Below are 24,765 nucleotides of genomic sequence, written 5' to 3'. Positions count from 1 at the left end.
ATTTTCTTTCCCTGAATCTCCACTGTTATGTAATAACACTGAAAAATAGTCAACTTGTTTGTACAAACTTATCCGAGAGACCTCTTCCTTTAAGCAATAAGGCCTGGTGGCTGTGGACGATCTTTTTCTGAATGACTAAAATTAATCTGGTTTTGGTTTCATTGCCTATCTTGCTTAATAAAAAAATACATAAGCAGATTTGTAGTTTCTGTTCTGAATTGAAGTGTGAGAAGGTATTCCGTGAAAGCCACAAGGAAACTTGCGTTACTATCTCCTTAAGCTCCTTCTTCCATTTACTGCAGTCTTGCTAGCAAAAGAGAAATTCTTTTCCATATCAGAATACTCACCAAACATGCTCTATTTTCTGGCATCTTTAAGTGTGAAATTCTCACACAGCATGTTACAGATCCTAAAACAGACTGAGAAGCTTCTTCCTGTCTCCATGAAGCCATAGGTGTTCTGAAAGCTTGTATATGCACAAAGCTGATCTAAATGAGATTTCGGGGACACAGTAATATGAGTATATATTGTGTGGCTGTTTTAAGATAAAGGACCAAATTTTAGTAAAAGACCTGAATTGTTTTCCCATCTGTTTCTGTAGACCTGTTGCATAACTCCAAAAATTCCATTTGAAAATTTCTACTTTTGTTGTAAAATTTCACCAGTGTCTATAGGTGATAAGTGAAAAAGAGGAAAAGAAAATATTACTATATAATTTTTTTTATAATCCGTGTATTTTTTTCAGCAGCTTCAAAAGAAATAACACTTGTCATTTGGTAGCTGCAGCTATTAGTCTATTGAGACATAAGAGGAGATGGGCAGATATTGAATTATTCATGAAGGTTATTGCTATAGTTGATGGAAGTTCATCAGCTAATTCCCCCACTCCATTATGGACTTTCTTTCAAATTCAGTCAAGGGTAAAATACAGGAGTACAAGCCATTACTTTTAATAATCATGCTACCAGAAGTTTCATAAATTATATCACATAAGCTTTCTCTTTTAACTCTTTTAACTTAAAAGTTAACTTTTAACTTTTAAGAAAGTTACTGACTGTTCATTAGAGGCTGATAGGTGCTTAATTTTAAATACTTTTAATAGTACTAATTCATAAATAGTGTGAACAATATGATATTCTTTCAAAATGTAACTTTTACAAAAAAGTTTTTAAAATGCATGTAATAATTTTTACCTTAATTCAACTTGATGACCCAAAGTCTGACATTTTAATTTATATGCATATTTAAGTATTTTGTGATTTATGAACACAAGGAGGTTTTGGGTGCTGTAACTTACAACATGTTCTTCAGTTTATAGGCCAATTCAACATGTGTAAATGCAAGAAAATCTCAGTTTGCCCAAGCACAAAGAAATCAAATGCTAATTCTCCTGCTTACATGAGGGAGTTGAAGCAGATGATCTTCAGAGGTCCTTTCCAAACTTAAGTATTCTGGGATTCTGGAAGAAGCCAACAATTTTGTAGTGCAGGCTGTCAGAGTAATGATAAAATGCTGACATTTAAGGTTAGTTTGGCAGACACCAAAATCATGTCATGAAGTGAGTGCTCATAGGTATTGCAGGAATGTTAAATATCAAAGATTTTATCCCAGTTTCAGTGATAAGGAGCTGGGTGACTCTCACACAAAAGATTCCACAAATGTAGCTCTCCTGTTCACATAGGCCAGGTGAAAGGGGGATATTGTCAGCTGTCTCTGCTTTGGCCACAGCAAAAGCACAAATCTTCCAGCATGTATTTGTTTTCTTTAGGAGATTTCCTTCTCTTTTTACACATCACTGCAGTCTGATTTGGGGATTTGAGAGCAGTAAGAAATTGTAGTAAAAATTTATTCTCCAGTTCAGCCCCCTCTCCTTCATGGAGATTTCTGTAGTGAATGAGATTGAAAAATGTCTGTTCTGTGGTGTGCTTGATGCAGACAGTGCTCTTATTTATCCTGTGATGACCTAATAGCAACAGCAACAGCACATGCCCTATTGATAGAGAGGATTATTGTAATTCCCTCCTAGAAAGGCTTCTAGCAGCTCAGCTCTGTCACTTGCAGCCTGTTCAGAATTCAGTGACACACTCCCATCCTGTCTTGAGCAAGTACAATCATTTGCCTTGTACTTGCTACTACTCATTTACTTGATCTGCTATGAAGTAGCTGTTCGATTTGAAAGTATGCTGCCTTAGTTTTGAAATCCGTAGTGATTTAGTTTGGGCTATTTTCGAAAAGTCCTCCGCAAATATCATATTGACAGATATAACCACCCCCACAGCATATTTTAGGAATCTCAGCATCACATCTTAGGTTGCCAAGTTATGTCCTTTGCCAGGATAGGCCTTCAGGTAAGGAACTTCACCAGGAAATCTGTCTTGAACCGTACATACTTATCCGAAAACACTGAAATTAAATATGTAATCTTGGTTGCTTTTTAAAATCACTTTCCTATTGTTCAGTGTAATTTCTATTAGGACTGTATTTATTCCAGTTCCTCTCAGCAGTACTTGGAGTTGTTCTGTCAAACTTTCTTTTTCCCTTATTTCTCTTCAAATTTTATTTTTCCCTAAGCATACTACTGATGTAGTTATGGATAGTGACTTCTTAATAGCATGTGATGTTTCATGTCAAAAGCATGACCTTTTCTGTGTCAACATAAACAGTATGTCAACATAATTGCTTACTAAGTAATACACAGGCTGTTTTTACATTTAATGTAATTCTAAAGCTTGTATTTGAATCTTTATTCCTCTTCTTTACAAGGAATTATCCCTTTCTTCTTCCTATTATGCATTTTAAGTTGCTAGGGTTCAGCTGTACCATGCTGTAGATGGAAAGGAGTTCTCTTTGTCTGCTTGTCTTGCTGTGCATCTTGTTATTTCTATTCTTATTGTTGCAATTTCGGTGACATGTTTACAGCTGTATTAGTATGGTGCTTACTTTTCTTCATTGATGATAAAGTAATAAGGCTATGTTTGAAGAAGCTTAGACAAGATGCCAAATGTTAATGTTTTCAGTGTGGTCAAATGGATTCTGCACTTGTGGGCATCCATGAAGTACTTTGAATAAGAAATAATCTGTTTTCTTCTGTTCCATGTCTGAAATTTCAGTCTAATAATTTATAACCTGAAGTGAGTTATGAAAGTTGTTGGGACACTTTTTACCAAGTTGCTCTAAATACTGTTCCATGCCTGATAATACCCCCTTTCACCTGAATACAGAACTGTATTTAGATGCACAAAACTTGAATGCAGGTTAACTGCATGAGGGATTAGGTTTTTCATCTCACACATACTCATTGATTTCAAATTCTCATTGGCTTACTTGACTTATTTGGGTACAGTAACAGCATCTGTGATTTTATTCATATTAACCCTTACATATGTAATTAACCTTAGGTACAAGAAGAGTTCTGCAGTCCTCAGCAAACAATTTAAGTGCTTCTAATTAGGCATATACATTCATGCTTGTAGGTTTGAGGCTACAAGTCATGGTACTGCAAAGACTTAAGTATTTGTTGAAGTTTACTATTTTTTGATGTTGTACCAATGTCACAATTACTTTCATCAAGTAAAATGCTGTCCCGTTAAGACTTTGCTTAGTAGTCTGGTGTGATGGTGCTTTTTAAAATTATTTTAAATCCTTTGAATTTTACACTATCTCATGGGTGCAAGTTACTTAAATAATCTGATTTAAATGAGCACAATTCAGAATGTTTCCTGGACTGTATTATTAGAAAATTAAAGCTAATCTGAAGTGGAAAAAAATAATTGTTGGTGGGTGGTTTCTTCTTACAGCAAATTTTACAAATCAGTTAATTTCAGAAAAAAAAAACCAAACTGAAGTTGAGGAAGTTGATATGCGTACCTGAAGTTCACTTCATTACGTTTAGATTTTCCTAAATTTTACTTCTGTCCAAACTCCTTACTCTGTAAGATTAGCAAATTGATGACTTTTTTAACTGTTTTCTTTTTTTTTTTGTCTTGTCATTTTTAGTAGTCTTCCAATGGATTACACTCAATGTCAATGCCAAGGAACCTTTTAGCCCAAATAATTCTTGAAACAATCTAAAAGTATTACATACTATTAAGCTGGGAATTTACAAATGCTCATTACTAGATAGTCTTCAGGGTAACTTACTCTTAATCATTAAGCCTTGAACCACAGTCTCAGCAGAATGTGATGTTTTTAATAGCACTGGTTCCTGTGAGCAAATTTTATTGTGGAATCATGGAATAATATGCATTCTTTTGCTTATGATTCATTCTCCGTAGATACAAAATGGTAAAAGAGGTGTGTTAATATATTTTAATTCAAAATACTTAGCTCTTAGTACTTAGCATTTAGCTCTGTTACAGTTCAGAGATTGAATAACCAGTATTAAAATACTACTTGTTTTTAGTCATGCTATACCGAATGCTCACAGTGACAATATTGATCAATTACTGGTAAAGATATACAGCACATTTTACAGATCATTGCTAAATATTATATTCCTCTGTTTCAGTGTTCTCCAAAACACTGCTGAAAATCAGAAGTGTAAAACTACTACATTCAATAATAGATAATGAGTTTCAATGCTGGTTGCAACTTTGTTCTAGAAGAAGACTCACACTGAGGTCACTAAATAGTATCCTTAAAAAATGAAAATATTTTATATTATTGTCATGTCATTGCTATATTATTATTTATATTATTTTCCCTCTTGTTTTGATACTTAGGTAACTTTTCTGGGATTTATGTCCTACATGTGTATGAATTTTCACAACAAAGAAAGTGTGTCAGAATGCAAAATTTATCACAGACTTGAGGGAAACTGTTACTCAATTACTTGGTTTTCAGCATGCAGTTAGAAACTGGCCATAAGGCAGTACAGAAAGGAGAAAAAGACAGCTTATCTTGCTTGTCTCCGAGTTACCAATCTGTGGCTGATAACCCAGGCTGATCTTGATCTTGCTAGCATTGCACAAACAGTGTTTATGAGAGGATGAATTTTTATGAATGTCTCTAATATATTGGACACAAAAAAGCCATTCCTTTTACAAACAAATACATATTTTCTTTTTTCTTCATATCTTGAATAAATGTATTTGGACTAGCATCTGTCCAGGACTTTAAATTCTGTTTCTTGTTCAATCTCAGTCCTCGTTGTAGTATGCTGGGACTTGATGAAGTGCGTAAGGGAGGGTTACTTCTGAAATCCTTTTTTGTCGTTGGTATTGACATGTTCAGATTGTGTTGCTTAGTGATCTAAATAATACTAATATTGCATTAGTATTAACAACATGGCATCAGGGACATATTTTAGTCTATTTAAGATGAACTAAAATGATGAAGTTTTCCCCTTTGTCAAAGGAAAGGTGCTACTACAACCAGAGAAGGTAGGATAAAATGAGGAGTGCCATGAGCATTGACATGATTTCAGATACTAAGATGTACTCAGATACACCAAAAAAGTCAGATGACTGAACAGATCAGAGTTGTTCAATTTCTTTAAGTTCTATGGTTTTTATTCTAATGGAAGCTTCATCTCTTCAGGACATTTCATGTAATGTTAATTTAACTCCAGTTTTACTTAAAATATATGCAAAATTGGAACATTACTACACATTTTCAAAGTGTTTTCCCTTTCTCTTTCATTTTATGTAGGTAATGTATTTATCTTATAAGGACCTCAAAAGGGAAATAAGATACACCTGTATGGAGGCAAAAAATCAGAGCAGAGACTTCAAGCTGTAATATGATCAGGGTTTCAACCTGCTTCATTATATCAGATCAAATCACTGATAAGCAGCAAGAGATTAAAAATGAACTCCAGTTGTAGAATATATTTTCTCAAGAGCTGTATTAATCTTTAAAAATCTTAGACTTTCTGAAGACAACAAGAGCAAAATGTTATACTACAGTGTTATCAGATTTTCAGAGAGACTACACAGTCACTCCTAAAATACAAACTAAAAATTTTTTCATTATTTCCTAGCTGACAGAAGAGAAAAATTATGTAGAACAAATTATTGATCATTATTCCACGAACAAGAATAAAGAGTCACTGCATCCTCGAACAGGTGCACAGCACTGTTGATATGAGCCATTATTTCTACGCAATGCACATATTTACCCTTCACACATCTTGCTTTCATAATGTGCATGACATATACTCCTCCTATACAGCTACAAATCCCACAGCTTTAACACTGGGTCTACTTTCTGCAGTAAAAATGTAAAAAGTCTAGCAGTAGTCAAAACCAATGTGACATTTTATATTAATATTCATTGTGAACTTAACAAAGGATTCAAATTTATAATTGTTATAAAAATCAATCTCACAATAGATATTGACTAAAATATTTGTAATTTCTTACTAATGATCTTAATGTACAGAGTTTGTTGTACATATTTTTCACAACTTACTTTTCTTTCAGTGAGACCAGGCTCAAAATATAGCGTTTCCATGTAATTTTAGGTCAAAATGATTTTGACCCTGTCAAGTAGAAAGTTTCACACATTTCTTTTGAAAGACTGCCAAAATCTGGGGAGAAAACTACATAAAAATATAAGCAAATATATTACTACATTCTCATACAGATTTGACAGCAAGCCAGGATCCAGAAAGTAATGATTATTTTATATGAGTGAATTCTGCCACCTGTAGCTTGGAAAACGGAAGACTAATTTGTTTATTTACAGGCTATATATTTCAGGCATAAGAAGTATCAACCATTAAAAATCTACTCAAAATCAGTGTTGGTATTTGACAAAACTGTACGGAGACTCAGCCTTGGAAAGACAATTTAAGTTTATTCACAAATGCTCAAGAATGAAGTATTGTCATTTCTTTAGGTTTAATCCATTGTTTTCTTTCATGACATTGTTATAGTCATCCATAAGTTGGTATTTCCAAAAATTCCATGCTGTAATCATTTTTATCAGAATGTAGATATTAATTTAATTGTCAGGGAGAGGTGGACTCCAAAAGTTTATGTCTTCATTAATCTTCATTAATTTGAAAGTAAGTTATTATAAGCATCTTTTTTCTCTGTTACTTTTATGGAAAAGTAGAAAAGAAACACTTTGCTCACTCCAGATAAGTTGAAATTCCTATAAATATAAAAGCTGTCTAATTACATATGAAATGGGCCTCTACACAACTTACTTGAAACAAAATATGAGCAAGGAGCACCATTAGTTCACCTGATTCTGAAAGCAGAGCCATGGTGAAGTGTTATTACTTCAAACAGGACAAAATATTATGAAATCTATCTAAACCAAAAAGCAAAGAGTTTCTTCTTCAGCTGCGTTACAAATTGTACAGCAGAACAATAATCCAGGAAGGAATTTGGCCAAGATGTTAGGCATTTGAAAATAATTATGGAATTTATTTGGTATCTTTAACATTCCCAGCAATCAGGATCCTGATTGTAATTCATTAGTAATACATTCTTTTCTGTTAACAGAGCATCTTAAAACATCATCTGTTGAAATGTCTTTATTACCAGTACAGGTGTGGAGTCTTATGACTGGAGGCGCATTATTTAACCTGTTATTCTTTGTACTGTTGGAGTTTATAGGAAGAGACTGTCCCTGTCCTCAAGAATTTGCAATACATAAATCTGACCCTGACTGACCCTGAATAGTTTGTGAGAATCAACAGGATCACAGCACATGCTGGTTTGACTGTAGCAGCTTGAGGAAGTGTCTTTTTCATTCGTGGGGTGACCATACACCATACAATTTAAGAGCATTTGACGCCTCTTTGATTGAGGTTGACAAGTCTTACAAAGATGAACAACTAATGCCACCATTTTACATAGCAGCAGAGCATGACTCTAGCTTAAGGTTTAGGAAACAAGCAATTACTACTCTCTAGGCATATCTGTCTTGATGCAGAATATGCTCTGTCTGTGGCAGATGCAAAGCCTGCTTAATTTTGAAAGTATCCTTACAGTCTGTTCCAGGTAGCATCAGACTCTATTCTTGCTGGTCTTCTACTTTATTATCAGATAAGCCAGGCTGAGCAGGGTGAGCTGTGGTTTTAAAACTTTGTGCTTTAAATCTGTCTAAAACCAGCCTGCCATGGACATGACACTGTACATCATGATCAGTGCATTTTTTGACTGAAGAGAAGAGAAATGGGTGATGCAGTAGTTTAACCAAATTTTAAAAAGAATGCACCTTGTCGTTTCCATGCTTTTCTAGCAGACAAGGTATTGTACAGTAAGAATGATAACTACCAGTCTGCGCACATCTGAATTCATACCATAAATTCTTGCATATGTCTTGTCAGTGGTTATTTCTGCGGAATAATGCAACAATAGGATTTCCAGAAACAAACTCATGTAGATTGGCTACACTCTCTATTCATCCCTGCAAGAGGTTTCAGCAGGACCTACTAACACATGGTTCTCATATGAGGAGACTGCTCTGTGAACTGGAATAAATTATCTGGTAATCTAACATCAAAGGACAACAGACAAACAAAAAAATATGAAAGTAAAGACTTCAACCTGAAGAAACAGCCCCAAAACCACACTAAACTTATAATCCAGCAAAAGATTTGCTTCCATCTATTGCAGCCAAGGCAAAAAAGACAACTGTGCCACAAGATCTTCTAACATGGGAAATAAATCTGCTAATTCTTGTCCCAGGGCACTAGTGTTGAAAAGTAAATCCATGAGCTGGTATGGGAAAATGTTGGATGATTAAAATGACATGACAGTATCCAAAGTATCCCAGTAACTTCATTCCAAAATTCTCAATAATTTAGGAATTTTAACAGCAAAATCTGTAATTGTTAAAGTTCCTAATTTATTTGTGAAGACATTGGAAGTATTTTATAGTTGTTGCATGAAAAATTGCAGAATGGAGCCATTTAATTTCTCAGTGTTCATCTCTAAGTAACAGGAGTAGAACTTTTGTATTAATGAGGCACATGGAGAGTAAGAGGATGATGATGAATATTCCTATTTGAATGTTTTGTGCTTAATTTTTGTGATGCTTCATTACTGTATAACACTGCTGTAATCTGTGAGGATTTATACCCTTTCACATCATGGCAACTCATCTCTCCTCTCCAGAGCCAACCAGTGGACTTACTGGAGAGACTGGGAAGAACAAGCATATTTTTCTTTCATTTATATGGGATAATGCCATAGAGATGTGTGGGTTAAGGCCATTTAGAGTCTGCAGCTTTGACATCAAAGTGATCTTGGGCATTTAATACAGTATTTATCAACTTTTTTCCAAAGTCCTAGCTTGTAAAAATCAAAAGAAAGATTCCGACAGAATTACATATGCACAGAAGCAATCAGGAAGTGAGATATTATTTTCATGAACTCTGTTTGCAAACATTCTGATTTTGAAATAATTTTAAAAACATCTTAAATTAGGTTATGGCATGCTGTTGACATTTCCATTTAGTAGAAGCTGTTACTGACTCAGATAGTTTTCATTTTGCAGCACAACATGGGTAGATAGCAGGAAGAATGTACTTACAGTATTCCATCATGCATAGTTTGTTATATCTGATGTATAAAAGAGAATGCTGGAGATTTCTTACCTGGAGATAATGTGATAAATAAACCACAATTTGATACATTTTCTTGGAAAATATGCTGATGATAGCAGTGCACTGATATTTATTGGTCATTTATGCATGACATAGTTGTGAAATTATATTAGTATTACCTACAAAGAGAGGAAATTAAAGTTTACAACCGAGGATATCCCTCTGACACAATATTTCCATACATTTAAGAACTTACTTCAATTATTCTGTTCTTACCATTAGCAGAATATTTTAAAGCAGATTTATAATCAGGAATACATATTAACCTTGAGTCTTATCCAAAATGTGGTTTTATTCTAAAAAAGTATACAAAAAAATATACAGTTTTCATCTGGTTCTTGTTTATTGCATCATTTTTAAAGTACTGTTTTGCACTTGGAATACTATTACTCACCTCAAACTGTCTCTAGAGCCAAAACTGAATTTTTTGTTACAAACATAACAATTTAATAGATATTGAATGCATTTTGTCCAGTCTTTTTTTTTTTTTTCTGTTCATTGCAAAATTAAAATTAATCTATTTTGCTTGAGGCTGCATAGTTTACTGTCATTAATTTGGTACAGTAAAAGTCATGAATTTTCAGTAGTAGAGAAGCCTTGGGATATTCAGCTGAGATCTTAATCAAAAATGTTACTGATTGCTTGGGAATCAATGAACTCACATCCCCATGAACACACTGAGGGGGAAAAAACCAGCATAACCCTAACACTATTCACAATGTTTTGTCAAAAGGAGCAGGGATTCATAATGAGCATCTTTTTATCATAATGTAACGTAGTGAGGAATGACAATATTATCCATTTGGGGTCCACATAAATGGCTCAGAAATATCAATGCTTTTGATCTTTTTGAAGTAGTCGTGCTCACATGAATAGCTTTTAACACTTGGGTTTTCTTTTTGACCTCTCAGCATTTTAAGTTTTAGCATATCCAAAAGTCTTAGCCAATTCAGCGGTTGTGAATCCATAGCTTTGCAGTCACCAGACACTTCAGTGTCAACATAACAACTATATAACAAATTCTGGTTTTAGAGAGTTAACTGATGTCAGAGTGTCATCTGCTGATGACAGAAACTCCAGCCTGTAATATTAGTGGAAATAGCATTTCTGAGTCCTTGAAGGACTTTAAAGGTGAGAAAAGGACCTTAAAAAACATGTCATTTCACTTCACTTTTACTATTGCCATTATATTGTTCTTCATTAGCACCAACTAAAATTTGTCCAATTTTGACCATGTATAACTGAATAGGAGTTGAGCATTTTAAAAAATACATTGACTAATGTCCAGTCAGATATTAGTCCAGACTACTGAGTTTCAAATCCTTGGGGTTTTTGGGATCTCTTTTAAGCAGAAAGGAGGAAGTACTTCCTTTTACAACACCATGTCAAGACAAACACACTCTCATATATGCACGGACATACAAAAAAGCTACAATGCAAGTAACTTCAGAGTTTACCAGTTGCCACATGGGATCGTAAATAATAATAGGAAGAAAAATTAATAATGCTTTGTGAAAAACCAGCAGCTTATTTATGCAGTGTTTCAAGAATTAAAATAGTGGTGTGCAAAATATGAGGAGTAAAGATAGTTGTTCTAATTAGGCGTCACAGCCAGTATTCTGTCTTAATAAAGCAATGGGTTAGCATATATATGAACATATATGCTTTCCATTCATATATGTGCATAAAGTACTTTAAATCCTTCTCTTTTTAAAAATTACGGTTGCAGGCAGCATTCAGATTTCATTTTCAGCAGTGTAAATATGAAATAACAGGACTAGCTGGAGTGCAGTTGCACTCAGGGCTATGCATTTGAATAGCCAGGATCACAGTGCTGGCCCTGGAGCCAGCATATCTTAAAAATGCATTTTTGGTAGCAATAAAGATATGCTGTGTTTCCAGAGGATTGTGTTGACAGCAAAGTATATCAATGAAGTCCACCTCTCTCAGAGTGAAGGTCTGCATTTTAAAACAGCACTAAAACAAAATAGTTATTGTGTTTTAACGAGGGTCTTAACCATTTATACCATAACAGCCAGAACTGCAAAAAGTGCTGGATCTCTCAGAACTCCTAACTCCACACCAGAGGACACAGTGTTACTAGGGGCTTCTTCTTTGCAGCTTTTTTAAAATACAGCCTCCATTGTCAGTGTAAACATTCAGAAACCCAGGCTAATACTTCTTTTTAAAATGCAGACTTGATTTATGACAGCTGCATTGGATCGTTAATCATATATTATCTTTATGAGAGCTTTTTTCTAACATATGTTAATTGGCTGTTTTCTGTGACAAATTATGAGCTCTTACTTTGATGAGGTTCAATTGCAATCATGTTTTAGTTGAGTATGTAGAGTTTCCAGCCCCCACTGGCTCCTTAAACCACTACAAACATCTGTACATCACTGCAGTGCTGAGTAATGACAGGATTTGGGTTGATCTGATCTCTGTACTGAATTTTTTTTCCACAGGATATTTTCAGCTCTTTGCACTAAATCTGTCACATGATTTGCTGGTTTTAGCAAAAGAGCTAAAATTAATATCTTGTATGTGATTATTAGAATACAATGAGAAGTAATTAAGAATATACTGTATTTAGAGATTTCAATACCTTATTAGAAATCCTCTCTCAGCTTTATTGCATGGAAATTTACTGGTGTCATATAGCATTTCTAGAAGCAAAAATGCTGCCTGCTTTTTGGAGGCAATGTTTTTTAACTCTTAAATGTCATATTTGCAAGTAAAATATATATATATATATACTTTACTTGAGAAATGGTTGGCCCCACATTAACTTTTTAAATTGTTACCAAAACCAAAAAAGTGTATTTCCCAGTTCAACAGGAGATGTGTCTAATGGTGTTTTACATAAGCTTGTACATTTTCATGTTAGTGAAGAAAATTTTGTACTGAAAGTTAGTGTCTTTCTAACTTTTTTATATCAAAGAAATCATGCTTTCATATGTTCAGTACATAAATTAAGGAAAATCAGAAAAAAAAATACCACAATGGAAGTTGACACATTTTTTATTTGGTACCTAATCTTTTGATGACACTTGGACACCTTATTGTATTTTATACGGTAATTCATTGGAAATGCTGAGACAAAAAAATGTGTGCTGTATTTGCTCAAAGATGTACTTAGGGTGAATGTGCAGAAATATGCAATCTTATGTATTTTAATAGTGAGAGAACAGCCTGGTCATAAACCTGTGTCAAACAGTATCAATTACATTGCAATTAATTTAGCAGAACACTACACAGCTCAGCTTTGACCTAAACCAAATGGCATTAGATCAACATGTCTCATTTATTCTTCAGAGAATGATGGAGGTTAAATTTCCAAGCAGGTGTTAGAGTTTAGAACAAGAACCAGATGTGTATGGAAGCTACTTCAGTCTCATGATGGATGTTTTAATTCAGCTATTTCCCTGGAGTACCACACAATCAATGAGTTCCAAATCCTGGGGCTACCTACCTTTATGTAAAATCATGGGGATATTTCTTCACAGATTATCACTGCACATGTGTGGAAAAACTAGATCAGAAATTAGAGATAAAAAATATTAACCTCAGAATTTAGATGAACATCATATTTGCTTGAATTTCTGTAGTGGAGAGGTGACAATCAAGTGGAAATGCTTACAAAAGAGATGTATTCCCTATAAGGAGAATTGTAAGTGTAGAACTCAGACCATGGATATTTAATATGTTTCTCTAGTCACCGCTTGTTGTCAGCAGTATTTTACAAGTGAGGATATGTAGGTCATATGCAGCACAGCGAAGATCATTAAAGATAGGCAGATTGAATTAGAGAGAGGTTTCAAAATGATGATTTTAAATGTGTTGTCCCTACTTCAAAATGTTGGTGAAAGTAAAGTGATGCATTTTATCTTGAAATAATCTACAAATGACATTCAGTTGTGCTTACTAACATGAGCTTAGTTGGCTTTAAGGAAATAAAACAAGGTAAAGGGAGATATACATGTGAAAGACAGAGATTGGCACTTTATTGGATTTTGAGGCCTGTGAGCCATGTGTCTTAATTGGGGCCAGTTGGGATCATTTAATAATTGCTGTCAGAAGATCAAATTTAATTCTCTTTATAAAAAGACCACAGTGGGATAGAGTAAAACAAATTGCCATCTGAGATTTCAAATGAACTAAGCTTTAATTAGGCTGATTAGGATGCTGTAAGAGAGAGAAGGAAACAGGAAACTGATTTATCTGCTGTATATCATGGTGGACCTTATATGACAGTACTGTCAAATATCTTTATTTCAAGAAGATACAGATTAGCATAAAGGATGATAGAGCTTCAGCCACATATATATGCCTGTATAATGTGTTAGGTATGCAAGGTAACTGTAACTTTCTGAAATTAGTGGTTTTAAATATAGGCATCAATATATTTATGATCCTAATTTTGGCCTTCAACATTACTTTCATATATTTTAAAATATTCTTTATTTCTTTCTTAACTCATTGATTATGCCAGATGAGAAGCATAGCCCTTAGAATGTCTCTATTGCATAATAAATATTCACTGTCCTTTGTTCTCAAAACATTTGCTTGAGTAAATCCACATGTTCCTTATCCCCAGATATCCAACAGAGAAACTGACTAAAAATGAAAGTGACATGAAATATTTTTGACAGAAAAGGGAGCAGATCTCACACATGTTTACATCCCAACACTGAATCCAATTCTTTGAATTAAGCTGACTGCTACTTTTGCCACAACTGGCTGTTTCTAAGGATATATTTTATCAGAAACCATCTTACATATCAATAGAGCTCAAAAAGTGCCATTTCTGAGAAAACATAATGTACATTCATAGCCACAGTAAGACTTAGCTAATGTATCTTTGTATTGATTATGTTTTTGCTTTTCCAGCATGCTTTTAGGATGATTGTAAGATGAGCCATGCTGCCGGAGATCCTATTAGACAAACAAAATACTCACTGAAGGTGGAATGGAGACTATCAAGCAAATTCCTCTGTATTTTCCTTCTGCAAATTAAGAATATTTTATTTCTGTTTTCGGGTATTTGTCAAGGATGTTGACTTTTTGCATTGGCTATTGCCAAATGCAGTGCATTGTATACAAGCAAGAAATAAATAAATCCAGATGCATGTGCTAGTGAAGAGGTTATAGCTGAGGTTCTGTATGCAGGATATGATGCTTACTTGTGGCTTTAGTAGTTACAGAGAGTAGCAGATGTACTCTGTGGTAAACAACAACCCTTTTGGTGAAAATTTTTTCTTTTACAAGTCTTGAGGTGAGAGCTGTTATACTCCAGTTCTGGGAAAAATTAGAAGATCAAATCCTCATGTGGAAAGTATGAATTAGCTACCTAGCACAGTTTTCAAACACTAAATATAAACTGTGATGTGGTTGAGAAGCACACTTTATTAGATGAGTCTATTTATGTCTTTGCAAGTAATGCAGATACAAAGTTGAAGCTCTTTTATCTCTTTATCATATCACAGCATAACTCCTCAGTGTGTTGTATATCCTAGGTTTCTCTCTTTCTCTATTTTCATGTGAATTCTGTTAACAGAAATATATATAATGTTTGTCTGGTTTTAACCATGAAGGACAAAATAAAATTTGTAGAATATCCCACTAAGCTAGAACAATAGAAAATTTCTTCCTCAATAGATTTTTAAGCCAGTTATTTCAGACAAATTTTTTTCCCATGAGGCATTTTTTTTTACCTTTTTTACACAGAAAATTCCATGCTATCTTTCTTTTCTTATAAACAGTTTCATCTGTTCATGCAGTTTCCTAGTTCGAAACCTGCAGGAATCCAGTTTGTATCTTCTAGCATAGAGAGATCCTTCTTGTCAAGATGCATCCTGGAGATAGAAAGCAAATAGCTTCAGCCAGTGATGTATGATGGGCTAATGCTAACAGATATGGCCACATACTGGCCACACATTATTTCCCTGTAGTCAGAATCTTCCATTTCTTCAACAGATGCTTTATCCTGGACATGCAGAATTGCAGACATGAGGCACAAGGCAATATATGTGCAAGGTTAATTTCCTATCAAATGGCTTGTAAATTCTTTGTAATTTTAAGTGCTTCGTTGCTATACTGCCACTGTACTTGTCTTCCCCTTTTTCAAAGCAAATCCATTCTGAATTCATGTGTTTCTGTGTAATTTGTCTGTATTTTGTTTGTTTAACAGCAGCAATCTGTCCTAGTTTATGAGCTTTGCCATTTCAGGTATTCATATTTCAGAGGTAGTTAGTTCCTCACTTCTCTGCAGTGAAATGTAGGTGTGAGGTTTCTTTTTTTATTATTAGCCTTATTATGTACCTGACATGCATTTGATTTCCTTTTGTCCTTGGGGAAAAAAAAAAAGCATCTGCGTGGGATTGGAAGAAATTTGAATTGTCATGGTCATTGGGAAGATTGATATATTTCCCTTGCTTTTTTCCCCCACTTCTTCTTCCTTCCCCTCATTTTAAGCCTGCAGTTCTGTATCTCTGGGCAAGCAGTTGCATTCAGGGAGTCTCATAGTTTTTATATTCATATCTATCATATTATCATTCATACAAAAAGATGGAGCTGTTACCAGCTTAGCAGCTCTCCACAATGGTTTGCAGTCTACGTTTTCAGAAGAACTGTATTTAGTTCTTGACATTTCTAAAAAGGTCAGGAATTAAAGCAAAAAAAAGAGTTTCTAGAACTGAGTTTACACAAAAGAAAATCAGAACATCTCTGTGTCTAATCATTCCTCTTTAAGAAGGAAATTACCAAATGAAGGGTATACTGATCTGAAGTTGCATTAAAAATCTAAGAAAGGTAATTAAACATGAGTTATACATTTTTGTTTATAAGAAAACCGACTTTTTGTTTCTATGGTAGTATAGTTTTAGTTGAAATGGTCTAACACCACAGAATTATTTCTAGACAGAAATAATATATCTCATTTTCCAGCTTCTATAGTGGAAATAAAGAATCATTTTGGGGTACACTGAGCAGTCAAAAAATCATACAACATAAAGGTAATTGATTTTTTCCAAAATTTCTAGTCTACATTAGGTACTAAATCTGTTTACAGCATTTATCTGACTTCTTTTTTCAGTAGTAGCAGTGGATCTGTTATCATGTTAGTATGAGCTAAAAGGGGCAGAAATAGAAACTAGTAATAGAAATCAGTAATATTCTCTAAATTTAAAGTCGTGTCTGTCTGAGACTCCTTCCATATCTGGAGAGTCAGTGATGAACTTGGGTGGCTGGTTGCATCATACAAGATCTAATAGTGAAAAATAAATTTTAAAATATCTAAAGTATTATAATCAAAATTTTCAAGGCTGAGTAGGTGTTATCATATAGCAAAATGCTGTAGAATAGCTTGAGAGTCTGGCATACAGAGATTTCATGGGACACCAAAGGTTTGTACAGATTTTGTGGAATTTCAGTGGCTAAGGACATGTGAATACCTTTTATTTTTAATTCCTTCATTTCTCTGGTAGGAAGCTGAACCATGTTAAGGCATATGCTTAAGAGTCATTGCTCATTTTTGGCTTGAGTAGCTATCCAAATTCAAGGTATTATAAAGGTTGTTGCCATTAGGGCAGGGAAACTGATAAGGGACTCAAATATTTCCTTAATATTCTTATGCCCCCCCAACATATTTATACAGTTTTCCCATCAAGATATTTCCCATCATAGATCTGAAACAGTTTTATTTTCATTCAAGCTTTACCTAAGGAATTTTTCTAACTTGCTTTAATTATTCTGGAAAGCATTCCTTTCATTAACTCCTTAACAATGTTTCCATAGAGTCTGTTCTCTGTTAAAAGTTTTTCTTGTAATTAGGAACTTATTCTCATCTCAGGGCTTTTTCTCTTAGTTTCTGTATTCATGTTCCCAGTTTTATGTCATTTTCATCCACAGTTTTTTCCCCTATTCTACCTCTTTAGATGATCCTTCCTAATTCTCAGCTTAGTCTTACAGTCTTAGACTGTAACTTTGAACCAGTTACAGTCCTCAGTCATTCATTTGCTTGGTAATTTAAAGACATTTCACGTTCTTATTACAGTTTGTTCCATTTATGTATGCCACAAAAATACTGTTTCTAAAAGATTTTTCGTTTCTCTAAAAACTTCCTGAAATGATTCATTTGCAAGTGTGTAAGACATTCCTTTTCAAAATACGATTATGAGGTTTCTGCAATCCAAGCCTTTGTTCCTCTTCACAGAGATGAAATGGTTGTGCAAAACAAACCTGGAATAGCAGAACTCACTTATGTTGTTAAACTATAGATGCACATGATTACAGTGAGAAAAAGGAGTATTCTTCTGGAGGATTTCAGAGAATTCTTTGAGTGAGAAGAGGATTCTGGGTCAGGGTGTATAAGATTTCTCTGGAGCTTGTTGGATGAAGACAAAGGAGACAGAGCTTGTGTAGATCTAGACAATTCCATCCATTTTATCCAAAATTTAATTGTCATCTCTATCCATTTCACCTATTGCTTCTAGCCTCATCATTGACCATAGGTTAGACAGACACTAAGTCATGTAACAAGCTTCCCAGTATTCAGCAAATTATCAGCAGAAAGTAATCAAATTCTGTTATGAAATAATCCTTTTTAGAATTAATCCATAGTTTCTTCAATAGAGGAAATCTCAGATTGCCCGTCACTGATGCTGGCATCACTAAGCACCTGTACCCAAGTACAGACTATGGTTTGATATTGTATTTTATATTTTTTTCCAATAATACCGAGGTATTATTGGAAAAAATACCAATTATTTAAATTCCACAGACTCCCTCACATGCAAACATTAGTAACAAATCTGTACGTCTAGATCTAACCACAGTCAGAGATTGCTTTCAGGTGATGCAATAACTTAACACTAGAGATCTTACATTTTCCTGTAATAAGCCAACACTCTCCAAAGTCCTTTGTGTTTAAGACTGCTCCCAGACTGTAGCACTAGTATTTTACCTCGTGTGTAATATGTCTTTCAATGCAAGCAGACCCAAACCAGAGGAGCTCCATGACCTTTTCAACTCACAAGGTGCTAAATCTTACCCTGTTGACCACTGAGGTGCTTTCTCTTCTTTAGCTCAGTAAATGACAGACTGAATTTGTAAAACACCTTTCATTACGTTCTTTGTGCATCTAGTAACTATAATGCAATCCAATCAAATTATTACCTCAAAACTGTCAAGACTCCTAGTTGAATTTCTAGTGGTCCAATTTCCCCACTCCATTTTCAGTCAGGTTCCCATTCCTAGCCACAGTCTCCATTTCAGACCAACTAGGTAATTCAGTTTTCAATCCTTTATTTTTTCCCCCTTTTATTGCTAGTGTGTCCAAGTGACACCTTATGGATCTTATTCCCTATATGTTGGCCAGACTGCCATTATGTCTAGCAGCTAAAGGTACATCAGGGACTTACCTGATGTAGGTTTAAACATATAAACCTTTTCTTCAGACTATTTACTTTAAGATTTTTTTGTTTGGGTGATGGGTACACCTGGAAATACCACCAAATAATTAGTGTAGTTTTAAAATTGACTCTTCACAGGTATATATTTTATACTAACATTTCCCTTAATTGTTTTCCTTAAAATCTAAGTAGTGTCTGCTACATTTGCTTTAGAAATCCAATACTCCTCTTCATTTTAGCCATCTTCAGAAATGTTGTAAAATAGCCAGGTCTTCCTTTCTTCCTCAGACATAGCAGGCACGTATCTACTGGAGTCCAGGCAGCTAATTTTCATCTGGTGGTTGCCTCTTGTGGTCCACTGCTGCAAGGAATGACTCATCATCTGCAGCAAATTCCATGATTACATGGAAGTATTTTGATCTTTTGTCATGGTTCTTTATCAGCATGATCAGGTTTGGTATAGCATGCATGCAACATTCATAAAATCTTCTACCTCTGCATTGGATGGATGTCTGTCAGCACATATTGTGAAAGATAAGCTGAAGTCACTCTTTTTCTTTCATACAGGCATGGATTGGCTTAAATAGAGAGGCAGCTACAGACAAGATATTCTATGTCTGGATATCTGAGTCTCTTGACAAGCAGGGTGTGGGGTACAGTGAAATACGGCAGTTGTTAGGAAGTTGTTAGGAATCTTCTCTGCTATTTTGGCAGTGATGTTTAGTTTGCCACAAAAAACTTTTCAGGGGAACTTTGCAAAACAAGAAACTCTTTCACCCGTGGTGCACAAGTTCTGGCTCTGTGAGATAACTTGGTACTGTATTTGAGTTATAAGCTACATAGGCCACAATTGTGTGAAGCATTCTTACAGTTTGTCTTCAGAAGTGCTTAATTCCAAATTTTTAAAAATAAATCACATTGCAAAATATTCTCATGGCTGTTCCAAGGCATAGAAAATTTGAAAGTTATTGGCTTAATCAGAAAATACAGATTAAGCCAGTAACTTACGTGCAAGGAAGGAAATTTCTGCAATTCATTGCTATATTGTCATTATACTAGGAGTATGTTGAAATGTAAGCAAGCAAATAAAGTACAGCTGTAGAAGTTCAGATTTAAAATATACACATTTTACTATCCTTTATACAAAAGCAAACAAATAAATGGACTATCAGTAGAAGTAAACTTATGAGTCCAGCAGATGATTTCAAAAGCAGTAGAAAAAATATTGAAGTATGAATTCAAACCAAATAATTCAAGTTTTCTCTTAAAATTCTAAATAGCAATTTACATATTGGGAATAGTTTTATCGTTTGCAGCTTTATGAACATTTTCCTTATTCCATAAGTCAGAAGTCAGGTTAAATAACTGATAATATAATAAGCCTTGGTAGTTACAGATTAGAAATATTTTCTTTATTTACAGATTTTTTGGTTTGGCATACCGTCTCTCTAGTAGTCTCTAGTACTTCATCTATTATAATTTTTCTGTTATGACTTGAATGTTTGTTTTATATTTCCTGAGAGTTAAATTTAGTCGATTAAAATTAACTCCCTTTCAACCTTTTTGTATGGCAGCCTGGCCTTAAGATCTAAACACCAAAGTGTAGGTTATGTTTAATTTCTAGATCAGAATGTTGTGGACAGATGTTTGAAAGCTTAAGATGACTCCAATTCATTTTTACATGGCTTTCTGCCTGGAGAAACATACTGTAGATCGTACTGTTGCTGCTTTACTGATATATTGCCATGGTGATGACATACGTAATTTTATCACAACCTTCTGTCAATGGCCCAAACTCTGTCCTTTGTTATGATCATGCAAGTAAACCACCATGTAAATGTGAAAGACAATGTCAGCTGATATCAGTCAGATAACATGATAGATAATTATTTTCACACTTCTCTGCATTTCTTTAAACATACCCAACTCAAAGTGACAGTGAATGATGTCTTCAATTGCTGCAGTATGCCCAGCTGTTTCTGCATTGTGTAGCTGTCTTTGTAGGTGTGTAGAACATAGGATTTTACAGAAACCATTTGAATGACCATTTTATCTTAGTATGTGTCCTTCATTGTCAATGTTCATGGTTACATTTTGCAGTTAAGTTTTCATCTGAAAAGTGGATGATGTGTTCCTACTCAGTATATTCAAATTTTTAGACACAGATTCAAACCTGTTTGAGAAAACAGGTTTGCATAAAAAGATTTCATAGACCTTTTAAGTTACTTTTCTATATCAAGATAAGAATGGTAAGGGAAAGGGAACAGCACTTTTTTCTTTAATTCCTTAGACAGTATAATAAAGAAAAGATTATTTTATTCTTCAGTTTTAACCTGATTATTCAACTCAGAATGTAGGCTGCCTACATTCTGGACGAGGACATCATTATGACAAGTTAGTTACTTTTGTAAAGCAACCATGAAAATGTTATAAACTCTAGCACATTTTAACTTGGTTTTTCTCTGTCTGCATTCTTTCTTTTGTTTATAAATAAAATATTTTTACTGTCTTGTTTTGATACTTCTTATTTCTCCTGGTGTAACTGCTCAAAGGATTTTCTGTCTCGGGTGTTGCAGCAGAGCAAATTCAGACTGTTTTGCTCGGAGAAGGAAGTGGACAGTTTTGGTTCCCATTTTGCACTTCTGGAACAGTTTAGGGAAGGAAGCACCTTTACACCTTTTATTGTTCGTGGTTGCTGACATAATATCCTTCCCTGACTGCTCTGTGCGTGCTTCCTGCCATTCTGTCAGGATTCTTCTGTGTTGCAGAGAAGGGATAGCGGGCGTGCATGTGTGTCTATGTGTGTGCATATGTCTGTGTGTCCGTGTTCAAAAGAGAGACAGTACTGGTCAAGCGATTTGCTACATTTTTCCTTTTATCTTCTTGAGGGTCAGATCAATCTTCTGTCAGCTACCACTGCCTTTTACCAAATCATATAATGAATAGAAGACCGCCAAAAATAAAGTTCCTCTTTTTTAAAGCAGTCTAGTTTGTTTTAGTTTTGATTTTTTTTCTTTAACTACTCAGCTTTGCAAAAAAATGCAGAAAATTACAACAAAATAACATTTAACTCCATGTTTCTTTAAATGTAATTTGTTTGCACATGATTATATTATTAAGCTGGAAGTTTTATGTGGAGCTATTTCAACAAAACTCCTTTTTAATTTCATTTGGATAGTTGAGGCCTGCAGTACTATTTCATTTTTGTAGTATATTCAACTTTTCTAGTCAATGCACTTTATTAGTGTTAGTAAAATAACAATTAACAGGGACTTTAAATACTTACTTATTACTGTAATAATAAACTTTAAATGCTTAGTTCTGCAATCCTTGGTTCTGCAAGAACTTTCAGAAATTCTTGAGAGCACTGATGAAGTCCTAATCAGCCAGGGGATTTGCTGGTCTCCAGAGTTCTTTACATTCTGTTTGAATTAGAAATTACAAGCTTTGCAGGTTATAGCCCTTGCATAAGATGTCTTGATTTACTTATCTGAATTTCATTAATTGGGAATCAGTCCTATGATCTTTTTTATGTTAGTAGTAATGAAATATATAGAACTATGAGTTAACACATAGTAAGAATAGCACTTGAAAGACAATGTGTTGATAGGTGTGTGTGGTGGGGGAGGGGTGGTTCTAACAGGAAATTAATTTAATAGAAAAATTGAAAACCTTTTCTTTAAAATTGGACTAGCAGTTGGACAAAGAAAAAGGCAAACTAGGACATATAGGAAGAAAGATTTTTTTTAATCCAAGAAAACCTAACTCACTGCCTGTTGAAGCAAATTTATGTTTCCTTGCAAATTATATGTTTCATACAGATGACCTAATTATAGGTTTTATACAAAATTCTGCTTATCAAGTCTTGCATCAATTACTTGCAAATAAATTTGTGTAGATCACAGGAATTTTAAGGTTCTGAGTTTAAACTGTTGTAAAAGCTGTTGTTGTTTGAAGACTGGTCTTAATGTAGAACTGATAAGTGTGTGGGAGAGACTCAACATACTGCTCTTCTGCTGTGATTTTTATCCTTCCTGACAGAGTTTTCTCCATATTAAGAGATTTTTTCCGACCTCACTAAGCATCTTGATCTGCAGAGCAGCTCATCTTCACTAACCAGCCACCACTGCTCTAATCTGCCCGCCCTGACCCTCCACATTGCAGTGAATAGCTTAGGCAGACAGTGCTGTAAACCAATAGCGCCACTGGCCTCAGCTGAATGAAAGAAAAGGAAGCTATTCCATATGCCCCTGCTGTGGATTAGAGTATGGGTTTGCTTCTGCAGAGAAAGACAGTTAGACTCTTTGAGTCCCACATGTGCATGGGAAACACCATTCTAATTTGTGCTTTGGGTTGGAGGTAAGACTATAGGAAAAACAGGAAAGAAACCCAAACCAAGGAAAAGTAAAACTGTGTCTAAAAATAGACAGGGTTTGTTTGTCAACACTGAAAATCAGATAAGACTGCCTAACTTTGTTTGGAAAAGAAGCTTTTAAAAATACATTTACAAAATAAGTTTATTTTAAATTTTTTGCCTTCTTTTTTTGTTGTTGCTGCAAATATGATCAACAACCTTTGTATCTGTTTAAGCAGTGAGTAGCTATTGTTTTCAAATATAAAATATAAATATGAAATAAATATAAATATATAATAATATAAAATATAAAAAGCAACTAAGAATTTTTGCAGTCTATATTTTCTTATAGTTGCAACATGAATTATTCCACGTTCTGTGTTCTGCATTATGGTAATAATATACAAATATGCCCAGAAAATAATATTAAAAATACATTAATATATAGAAATATAATAAGTACTGTACTTGAAGATTTGTTTTGCCCAACAGATTAATTACACCATAGTGGCTAGCTAGAAAACTCAGACTAACTGCTTATTTGTTAATTTTTTTTCATTAGAGTTCTAAAACACTTGAGCAACCTAAAGTTTAATGTATGCTATGTAAGAAAATCGAAAGAGAATTGAAGATCAAAAGGAGTGAGGTCTAACTTTTCTAGCTCAGTAGCTTTGAATCAGAGCCAAATAATGAATTAAATGACCAGGATATCAGCTTAGTATTATGCATTATTTTGTGACAATTTATCAAGTTAGCTGAGATACTGTAAGTTTAGAATAAATGAGGAAATGCCAGGTTCTGTTTTAAAATTACAATTTTTTAAATTCCAAGACAATATTTTTACTGGACTTCAAAAGAACATTTATATTCATATTGTTCAGATTTCTTTTTCCTTTTCTGTGTTTCAAAAACCTTTGTGCTGTTCGCTTAAAACATATAAAAATATACCAATATGGTAAACTAAGATTATAAAGCAGAAAAACTTGTGTTTTTTACCTTATACAAGACAAAATAATTTTCGTATTTTTAACTATTTCCATGGACTCTTTTATTATTAAAATAAAAGTATTTTATTGTTAAAATACTTTGAATATTATATAAATTAATTATGTGGTCTATAACATTTTGTGAAATATGTTTCCTGCATTGTGTATTTTTTTTATACTATACATTTCTCTCCTTAAGTCTGTGACAGAGCCAGTATTGTAAAACTCATTCATTACTACAACAGTGAAAATATTTTTCAAAACATTCTTTATCTGCCTCTGTTGTTCTGTTTTTATAAGAAAACATGTGTTTGCAGGTTAGAAGTCCTTTGCAGAACATTTTAGAATTTACACTGAAATGACAGAAAAGAGCACTAGTATTTTTTTCACATATTAGAATATGTGAAATATCTTCAGTAATATTTTCACTAATTTATATTCTTAAAG

At 34.0% G+C, this 24,765-nt stretch overlaps 1 protein-coding gene across 11 annotated transcripts in view; it reads left to right on the top strand.

Moving 5' to 3' along the window:
* MEF2C (myocyte enhancer factor 2C) overlaps nt 1–24,765 on the top strand; it is a 117,030-nt gene that overhangs the window by 19,089 nt on the left and 73,176 nt on the right. The window lies entirely within an intron of this gene.

This window comes from Zonotrichia leucophrys, chromosome Z, assembly GCF_028769735.1.
Source record: "Zonotrichia leucophrys gambelii isolate GWCS_2022_RI chromosome Z, RI_Zleu_2.0, whole genome shotgun sequence".
Taxonomy (NCBI): domain Eukaryota; kingdom Metazoa; phylum Chordata; class Aves; order Passeriformes; family Passerellidae; genus Zonotrichia; species Zonotrichia leucophrys.
The sequence above is the reverse complement of the archived record's forward strand: the minus strand, read 5'-3'. Positions and strand labels throughout refer to the sequence as shown.